Source organism: Zea mays, chromosome 4, assembly GCF_902167145.1.
Source record: "Zea mays cultivar B73 chromosome 4, Zm-B73-REFERENCE-NAM-5.0, whole genome shotgun sequence".
NCBI lineage: Eukaryota > Viridiplantae > Streptophyta > Magnoliopsida > Poales > Poaceae > Zea > Zea mays.
The window spans coordinates 41,011,806-41,019,969 of record NC_050099.1 but is presented as its reverse complement, the minus strand read 5'-3'; positions in this window follow the sequence as shown (position 1 = coordinate 41,019,969).

Here is an 8,164-nt window from a genome sequence, read left to right as displayed (position 1 = left end):
GCTCCCTTGGCCGCTCATAACTGTGAGCATGGCTGATATATCAGTTTTCATAACACTCTGCAGAAGTTGCGCACTTTACCCACAAGCCGTGATTCCCTCTTGCCTCGGGCCGATCAAACCCTTAAACACTACCAAGGTGAATAGGCAGGGTCTCACTACGTAGCCTTTACAAAGATTTCCTGGGGCTGTAGCCGCCCGTTAGGTTTCCTAAATGCACCGCACTCCTCCCCAAGGGGCGAACTAACCTTGGCAGAGCGAGCCGCATACACCGAGCCCCATTAACGGCACGACGGTGAAGCGAACTACACCCCAGTTCCTCTAACTACTTATCTAAGGGCGTCCCACTGCACCCTCATGGTTGCACTGTTTTCCCGGACGGTCATCCAATGAACCAGTCCTTACGGAGAGGCACTCGAGAAACAGCTCAAGCCCCCTTAAATGTCACAGTACCATCATCATAATCAAAAGGGAAAACAACGTATCATAGATAATTTCATCATGTTCATTGATTAATGTGAAGCGCTAGCATAAAGCTAAACCAAAATAACCCAACCAAAATAGGTAAACAAGGACAAGATAAACAAAAGCTAGTCAATCCTTAGGTATAAAGTGTGTAAATGCGGGGAATGAATTATAAGATGTATAGGACATAGATGGGTCAAAGGACACTTGCCTTCACCAACCGACTGCTGCTCAGGGTCTTCACCTGCAACTCCTTCGGACTCCACTAACTGACTGTTATCTATACGAGTTTCAAACATGCATTCCACAAATTTAATACAAAAGAACAGTACACCAAACAATAGAATGTAGTAATCAAACCGACGTTCGACACAGGGCTGACACCTACGACTAAGCGATGAAGGGAAAGTAACGATCGAGGCTACAGCCGACGAGCGATCACGTCACACGATTATAAATTAAAATACTCGTCTAAACAGAACGGTATTAATTTAGCCATCGCGTTTAGCATAGGGTAAAGTCATGTTCTATGTTTAATTATTATGAACAGATAAAGGTAAATTAAAAGGATTATCGCGCGGTGAAATGCGTGACACAACATTTAAATTGAATTAAGAAATAAACGTCTCGTCGCGTGACGGAGCGCGCAACGAGACAATTGCACTAATTATAAAGAGACGTTAAGCGTCGCGCGACGAATCGCACGACAGCATACGCCATCTAAACTAAATTTAAAACGAAACGTCGCGCGACTGGACGCGCGACACCACACATTAAATAATCTGAAATTAGGATGAATTGTCTTTCAACGGAGCGCACGACGCAACACGTCAATAGAATCTAAAATCAACTAATTCGCCGCACGACGCAGCACGTTCATTAAACTAAATTTAAAAACTAATTAAGCCGAGATTCGATCGCCACGCGCGCTGGGGTTGCGCGTGCGGGAATGCGCTGGGCGAGCTGCGAGGGGCCGCGCTGCAAGGGTCCAGGGGCCGCGCCGAGGGCCGCTAAGGGGACCACGCTGCCTAGGGGCAGGGGCCGCGCGCCGGGGCTGAGGGGCCGCGCGCAGGGGCGCCAGGGAGCCGCGCCCGATGGGCCGGGGGCCGGGCGGGGCCGCGCCGTGCGAGTGGAGCAGGGGGAGGGGTCGCGCCAGGGGGCTGGCGGAGGGGGCCGCCAACGCACCAGGGGAGCCGAGGGGAGGGGCCGCCGCCGCGCGAGGGGGCCGGGGGAGTGTAACGCCCCCAATTTTGGAGTTGAATTTTTTCTTTCTCCTTCACTCGCCAAATTCGGATGTTACCTCTCTTTTCCCATTTCTTTTCGCTACACCTTACCCATTCTAAAAATTCTAAAGAGAATTAACTCTATGTCGAATATTAATAAATCCTAGAAGTGGATTTTCCCTTTGGTTGTTGCATCATGCCGAGCCACGCATCTTTTCCTTTGTGTGTATTTGCTTGGCCTTCGTGAGGTATTTATTTCTTAAGAATTTGGAGCTAAATAGAAAATAAGGAAAACCCCAAACCCCCCTCTCTCTTGGGCTGGTTCCCTTGGCGCGGCCCAGCCGCGGCCTGCCCTCCCCCCTCCCCCTTTCTCTCCCCCCCTTCTCTCTCGTCGTGGGCCGGCTCGGCGCCCTGCGGCCCAGCCACCTGTCCCCTCCACCCCCCGCGCGCGTCCCAACTAGGCAGCCCAGCTGGCTCCCCCATGTCACCATTTCAGGCGCTTTATGGAAGGAGTTGTAGAACCCCGTTGCAATGAGATCAGCCTGGGGAAAAGCAAGTGTTTGGGCCAGACATTTTGCTTGAAGCTGAAGAGAACATCAAGACGGTTCGGGAGAATCTGAAGATTGCACAATCAAGGCAGCAAAGTTATGCAGACACAACAAGAAGAGAACTGAGTTTCGAAGTTGGAGATTTTGACTATTTGAAAGTTTTGCCTATCTGAGGAGTCAGAAGATTCGAAGTCAAAGGCAAGCTAGCACCCCGCTATATTGGTCTGTATCAAATTCTCTTAAGGCATGGAGAAGTGGCCTATCAGCTCAGTCTGCCAAAAAATTTGTTTGTTGTGCATAATGTCTTTCATGTGTCTCAGTTGAAGAAGTGTCTGCGGGTGCCAGAAGAGCAGTTGCCAATGGAGGGTCTCGAAGTCCAAGAAGACTTGACCTATATTGAGAAGCCAACACGAATTATTGAGACTGCAGACAGAGTCACTCGAAGGAAGACTATCAGAATGTGCAAAGTCAGATAGGGTCATCACTCTGAAGAAGAGGCAACTTGGGAGCGTGAAGATGATCTGATGGCTAAATATCCTGAGCTCTTTGCTAGCCAACCTTGAATCTCGAGGGCGAGATTCTTTTAAGGGGGATTCTCCTTCACTCGCCAAATTCGAGCGTTACCTCTCTTTTCCCATTTCTTTTCGCTACACCTTACCCATTCTCAAAATTCTAAAGAGAACTAACTCTATGTCAAATATTAATAAATCCTAGAAGTGGATTTTCCCTTTGGTTGTTGCATCATGCCGAGCCACGCATCTTTTCCTTTGTGTGTATTCGATTGGCCTTCATGAGGTATTCATTTATTAAGAATTTGGAGCTAAATAGAAAACAAGGAAAACCCCAAACCCCCCCCTCTCTTGGGCCGGTTCCCCTAGCACGGCCCAACCGTGGCCTGCCCTCCCCCTTTCTCTCCCCCCTTCTCTCTCGTCGTGGGCCGGCTCGGCGCCCTGCGGCCCAGCCGCCGCCCCCCCCCCCCCGTGCGGCCCAGCCGGCTCCCCCGCGTCCCTCACACGCGGCGCGCGCGGGCGGTTATAGCCACCATCGCCGCCCTGGTGGGGCCCACCCGTCGTTGCCCCGGTCGCCCCCTGTTCATCTCTCTTCTCCCTCCCATGTCGCCCAGCGCCTTCTCTCTCTTCCACCTCACCCTCAACGCTCGGAACCGCCACCCCTGCCTCGTTCGAGCCGTCGTCGCCCCCCCCCCCCCCCCCCCGAGGTGAGCTCGCCCCATCTCCCTCCTCCCTGTGTCTGTGGCGTGGCTTGGAGCTCGGCCCGGCGCGCCCATGGCGCGTGGCCTGGAGCTCAGCCGGCACGCGCGGTGGCTCGGCTCGGCGTTCATCCATTAGAGCTCCCCAATTTGGGATTTCCCCTAAATCAACCAAGAACACCGAGCGGTGTGACCCCGTCGTGGCCAACGAGTTTCAGGTCTGTCCATGTCTGCTGTCCTCTTGTTTCAGTACCCTTACTTGCTCCTGATACTCGTTGACCCATCCGATTAAGCTAGGAGGCCCTAGATCACCGGGAACGCGTTCACTCGTCCGCTTGTTCACGCTGTCTCCGTGGACCAGTTGATGTAGAGCCTCATTGGTGAAATTGAGTGAGGGGAAATTATTAAGAGGGGTTCAATTTGGTGTCTGCCGCATGGGAGCACCGGTCGTTGTGGGATCCGGCCGGTACAAGCTCACCGGAGCTCGGCCCAGCGCTGTTCGCCGTCGTGGACTTCGGTCTGTGAAGGATTAGAAGCGCGGGGGTGTTCTTGCAAATGTCAGTGAGACATGAGAATAGTGCCATGACTTCTTTTTTAGTTATTCAAACCGTGAGGGGCATTTCTGCAAAACCAGCAGCGCAGGCGCGCGCGGACGCGCTTCCTCCTGTAGATGGGCTGACTTGGGTCAGTTCCGGTCTAGAGCTGTTCATTGTTTTTCCTTTTCTTTTTCTATCAGGGTTAAAGAATTTCTAGAAAACTGTAGAAAAATGCTAAAAATACCAGACCAATTTTACTAGGTTCCTAATTTTCTATAGTATTTAATAAAAATAGTTTCATGGTTTTTAGTTCCAATAGGGAATTTTGGGACATTTAAAATAGCCAAAATCCATACTTCTGGAATTTTAGAGAGTAATTTATAATCCCAAAATTCACCAAACTTTTTAAACAAGCTTTAAGTAATATTTAGAAGCATTGGGTAAAGTTTGGTATGATTTGGACCATGTTTGGTACTTAGAACCCAAAACCCTAGTCCCCTGCCCTTGAACTTCACTATAGACTCCGAAAACCCTAGTTTCTCGGAGATTCGTGAAGGAAAGTTATATTCAAGACATTAGACAATAAACTTTTATTATCTTTGCATTTTCAAGAGCATTACATGAGCATTCATGAGTATATATGGCAATATCTAGAGAACGAGGAGGAAATAGAAGTTGAAGAAGCGAGGACTTCACCACCACCACCACCTGAAGAACCTCAATCAGGAAACTGCTTTTACTTTGATATCTGTGGAGCAGAGCCTAATTCACCTATCACTCAAGGCAAGCCCCGGTGCATTTACCACCTCCTTGCTATTTTAAATTCTTTCTCACTTACTTGATACATTAGGTGATAGGAGTTGTGTGCTAAACCAGTTGCTGCATTTCCTTCCTTGGATTTGATTACTTCTCCTTAATCCCATGTTTTAGAAAAAGGTTTTTCCTATGCTTAGCATTGCTCTAGAAAAACAAAATGTTTTGTTTTGACAAAAGATGATGCTTCAAAGTGGGTGGGATGTTTTCAAAAACAAAACTTGATGGTGGATCCATCATGGCCATGATGGGTTCAACATCGGAAAAGATGTACCTCTGCTAGGTACCAAACTGGATTTTTAAGGATCCACTATTAGTAAGCATTTCTGCAAACAGAGTCTTTGATTATTGATAAGCTATACCTTGATCCCCAAAGGCCAGCATATCCTTGAGAGTCTTTTATTTTGACGGGTAAGACTTGCGAAAGTACACTTCGTACTCAGGGCTTTGTCCCATGTTGTTTTAGGTGAAGAAGCAGCAAACTTTTGTTGCTTCTGTTCCAAGGTGGTGCCCAAAGAAGAAAATCAAGACTGAAGCTACGGGAGGAAGGGTCCTCCGTTAAGAAAAACTTTTTACTGTTTATCGGGAGGGGTTTTTGCCTCCCAGGTTATGTAATAATAATACTCAGTACTCTTATATTCCGCTCTAGTTTGTAATAATACAACTCTTTCTTACTTTAATATAAGGTAAGTTATTGTAATCGCTTCCGCATTTTTCGTACCTCCGATGTATTGTAATATCTACGTGATGGGTGAAACGCTCTTGGGCAAGGTAAAGAATTCAGATACCGAACTTGTCAAGTGATCAGGTGCACCTATAGGGTTGTCCGAGGTCCGTTGGACAAGGACAACTGTAGGTGGGCCTAATGACTTGGGAGGTTCTGTCACAGCTGGTATCGGAGCGAAGCCCATCTCTGCAGATATTTTGAGACATCTTCAAAAAGAATTTTCCTAGACTTATCTAGAAAATTTCTTTCCTTCTTCACTAACTACCTTCTGGAATACCTACTTTAAAGACCAGGTAGAAGAGTGCAATGTATAGAAGGTTGTGAATCAACTAAGGTTGGTTCTGTAATTATGCATGCATCATGATAAAAACTATACTAATAAGATTTTCCCCCTCATGGAGATATGCCACCACGCACAAGGAAAACCGCACGCAAGTCTACCGGACCAATTGGCGTACCTCGCCATCAACTAGCTCCAAGGCATGAGGACAGTAGTAGTGGTAGCAATGATCCTATCGAAGATCTAGAAGCTCAAGTAGAACAGCTTCGAACGGAGCTCTGTCACAGGAACGACGTATGGGTCGAGGATGGTCAGCGAATAAACGAGTTAAGAACTGACATCCGCCACCTGCAAGACCAACTTGCTGAATGAGATTTAGCGCTCGATTGGGCTGTTAACTCACGTTCACTTGCTTGGGACAAGGAAGCCAAAGCTCGAGCCCGCATGGAGGAGCTTAGCACAGCCGTGGACAACTTGTAGGTGTACTGTAATACACTACATGAGGAGGTTCATGTATTGTATTCGCAGCTGCACCCTAACGTACCTGCGGATCCTGTCGAAATGGGAGCCGGACCTTCTGGAGCAGTGGGTGAAGCCCTTGGTGGGGAACTGGACCTTTTCAGGCCCCCTCCTTCAATGAATCTGGTCGACGAATGGTCTCCTACACCCAACAGTGAAGCTACCAAAAGTGATAAGAAGTTAGAGTAGTGTAGTATAGAAATAGTGATAATGTGTAATAGGTAATGTAATCCTGTTGTAAATTTGAGTCTGTATCATTACCCTTTTAAGTAATGTAAAATGGATGGTTTGCTTTGGCATATTATATTTTCCAAATGTTCTTTGCCTCAGATGCCGTCCAGGACTCGTGGACAGGATGGTGCGGGAACCTCCCATGGGAAGCTACTCCTAACCCACCACCAGTACCTCCAACCTTGGTTGAGGCTATCGCTGCCTTAGTCAATGCAACAGCCGATAACACCCGCTTTCTGCGAGAAATGGCGGGACAACAAATGCAACAGCAAGGCGGGCGAGCGTATCCGCAAGGACCCCGCGAAACTTCATATTTGGACTTCTCGGAGACACGTCCCCCATTATTTGTCAAGGATGAAGATCCTCTTGAAGCGAATGAGTGGATCCGGGTTATCGAACAAAAGTTTGGGCTTCTCCGATGCACAGAGACTCAGAAGCCCTTATTTGCGACGCAGCAGTTGCGAGGCCCTGCCAGCACTTGGTGGGGAAATTATGTGGCTATCCAGCCTGCCGGTCATCAAATTACCTGGGACGAATTCAAACTGGCTTTCTGGGAGCACTATATTCCTAAAGGGGTGCTCCATATGAAACAGGAACAATTTATGATGCTCAAGCCAGGTGAAGACAGTATCTCAACAAATTCAACCACTTGTCCCAGTATGCCATCGATCAGGTCAACACTGATCTGAAGAAGAAAATTTGTTTTATGAAAGGCCTCAATGACCGGCTGCAGTGGAAAATGGCCACCTGTATCGACCTCACTTACAGCAGGGCTGTCAGCACGGCACTGGCAGTCGAAGCCAAATATGCAGGCCCAGGAAAATCGAAGGGCTATGGAGGTGACTGGCCCAACCAGGGGCCTGAGAAGAGACAAAGGTTGGTAATCTGACCTTTTAATCAGAATTGTTCTTCACCACGTCCACCCTCCTACCATTTCAAACAACCGGTCTTTATCCGTCCTGCCACTGCCCCCACCTCAACAAATTAGCCAAGTGCCCCTGGTACTCGTTTCCTTGCCCTCCCAAGCTCCTCAACAGGCTTCTTTAATTGTGGAAAGTCCGGACATTTTATAAAGGACTGTCCATACCCGAAGCAGAACAGATCAAATAATCAACAGAGTTCAGGGAGTTCCACTCAAGGCAGGGGAAATGCGGTGAATAATACAACGGGCAAAAATATGAAGAAAACTGAGCAGATTTATTATACGCAAGTGGCCACGACACCGGAAGGAGAACCGGTTATGATGGGTACGTTTCTCGTGGTCAATCACCCTGCAGTTGTTCTTTTTGATTCTGGTGCTTCACATACATTCATAAGCAAGAAGTTTGTGGAGCAACATTGCATTCCATACAATGAATCAAGGGAAGGGTTTATAATTCATTCGGCTGGGGGACAAATATTCACTAAAGAAGTGGCTTTCCATGTGCCCGTAACATTGGCTGAACGAGACTTTCCTACAAATATGATTGTTCTAAAAGGCCAAGATATAGATGTAATTATGGGCATGAATTGGTTAGCCCAACACAAAGCAATCCTCAACACTGATCTGAGAACCATCAGGTTGAGTTATGGCCAGGAAGAGGTTCTCTTGTCCATCCCCGTAGCTATTCTAGCTAAA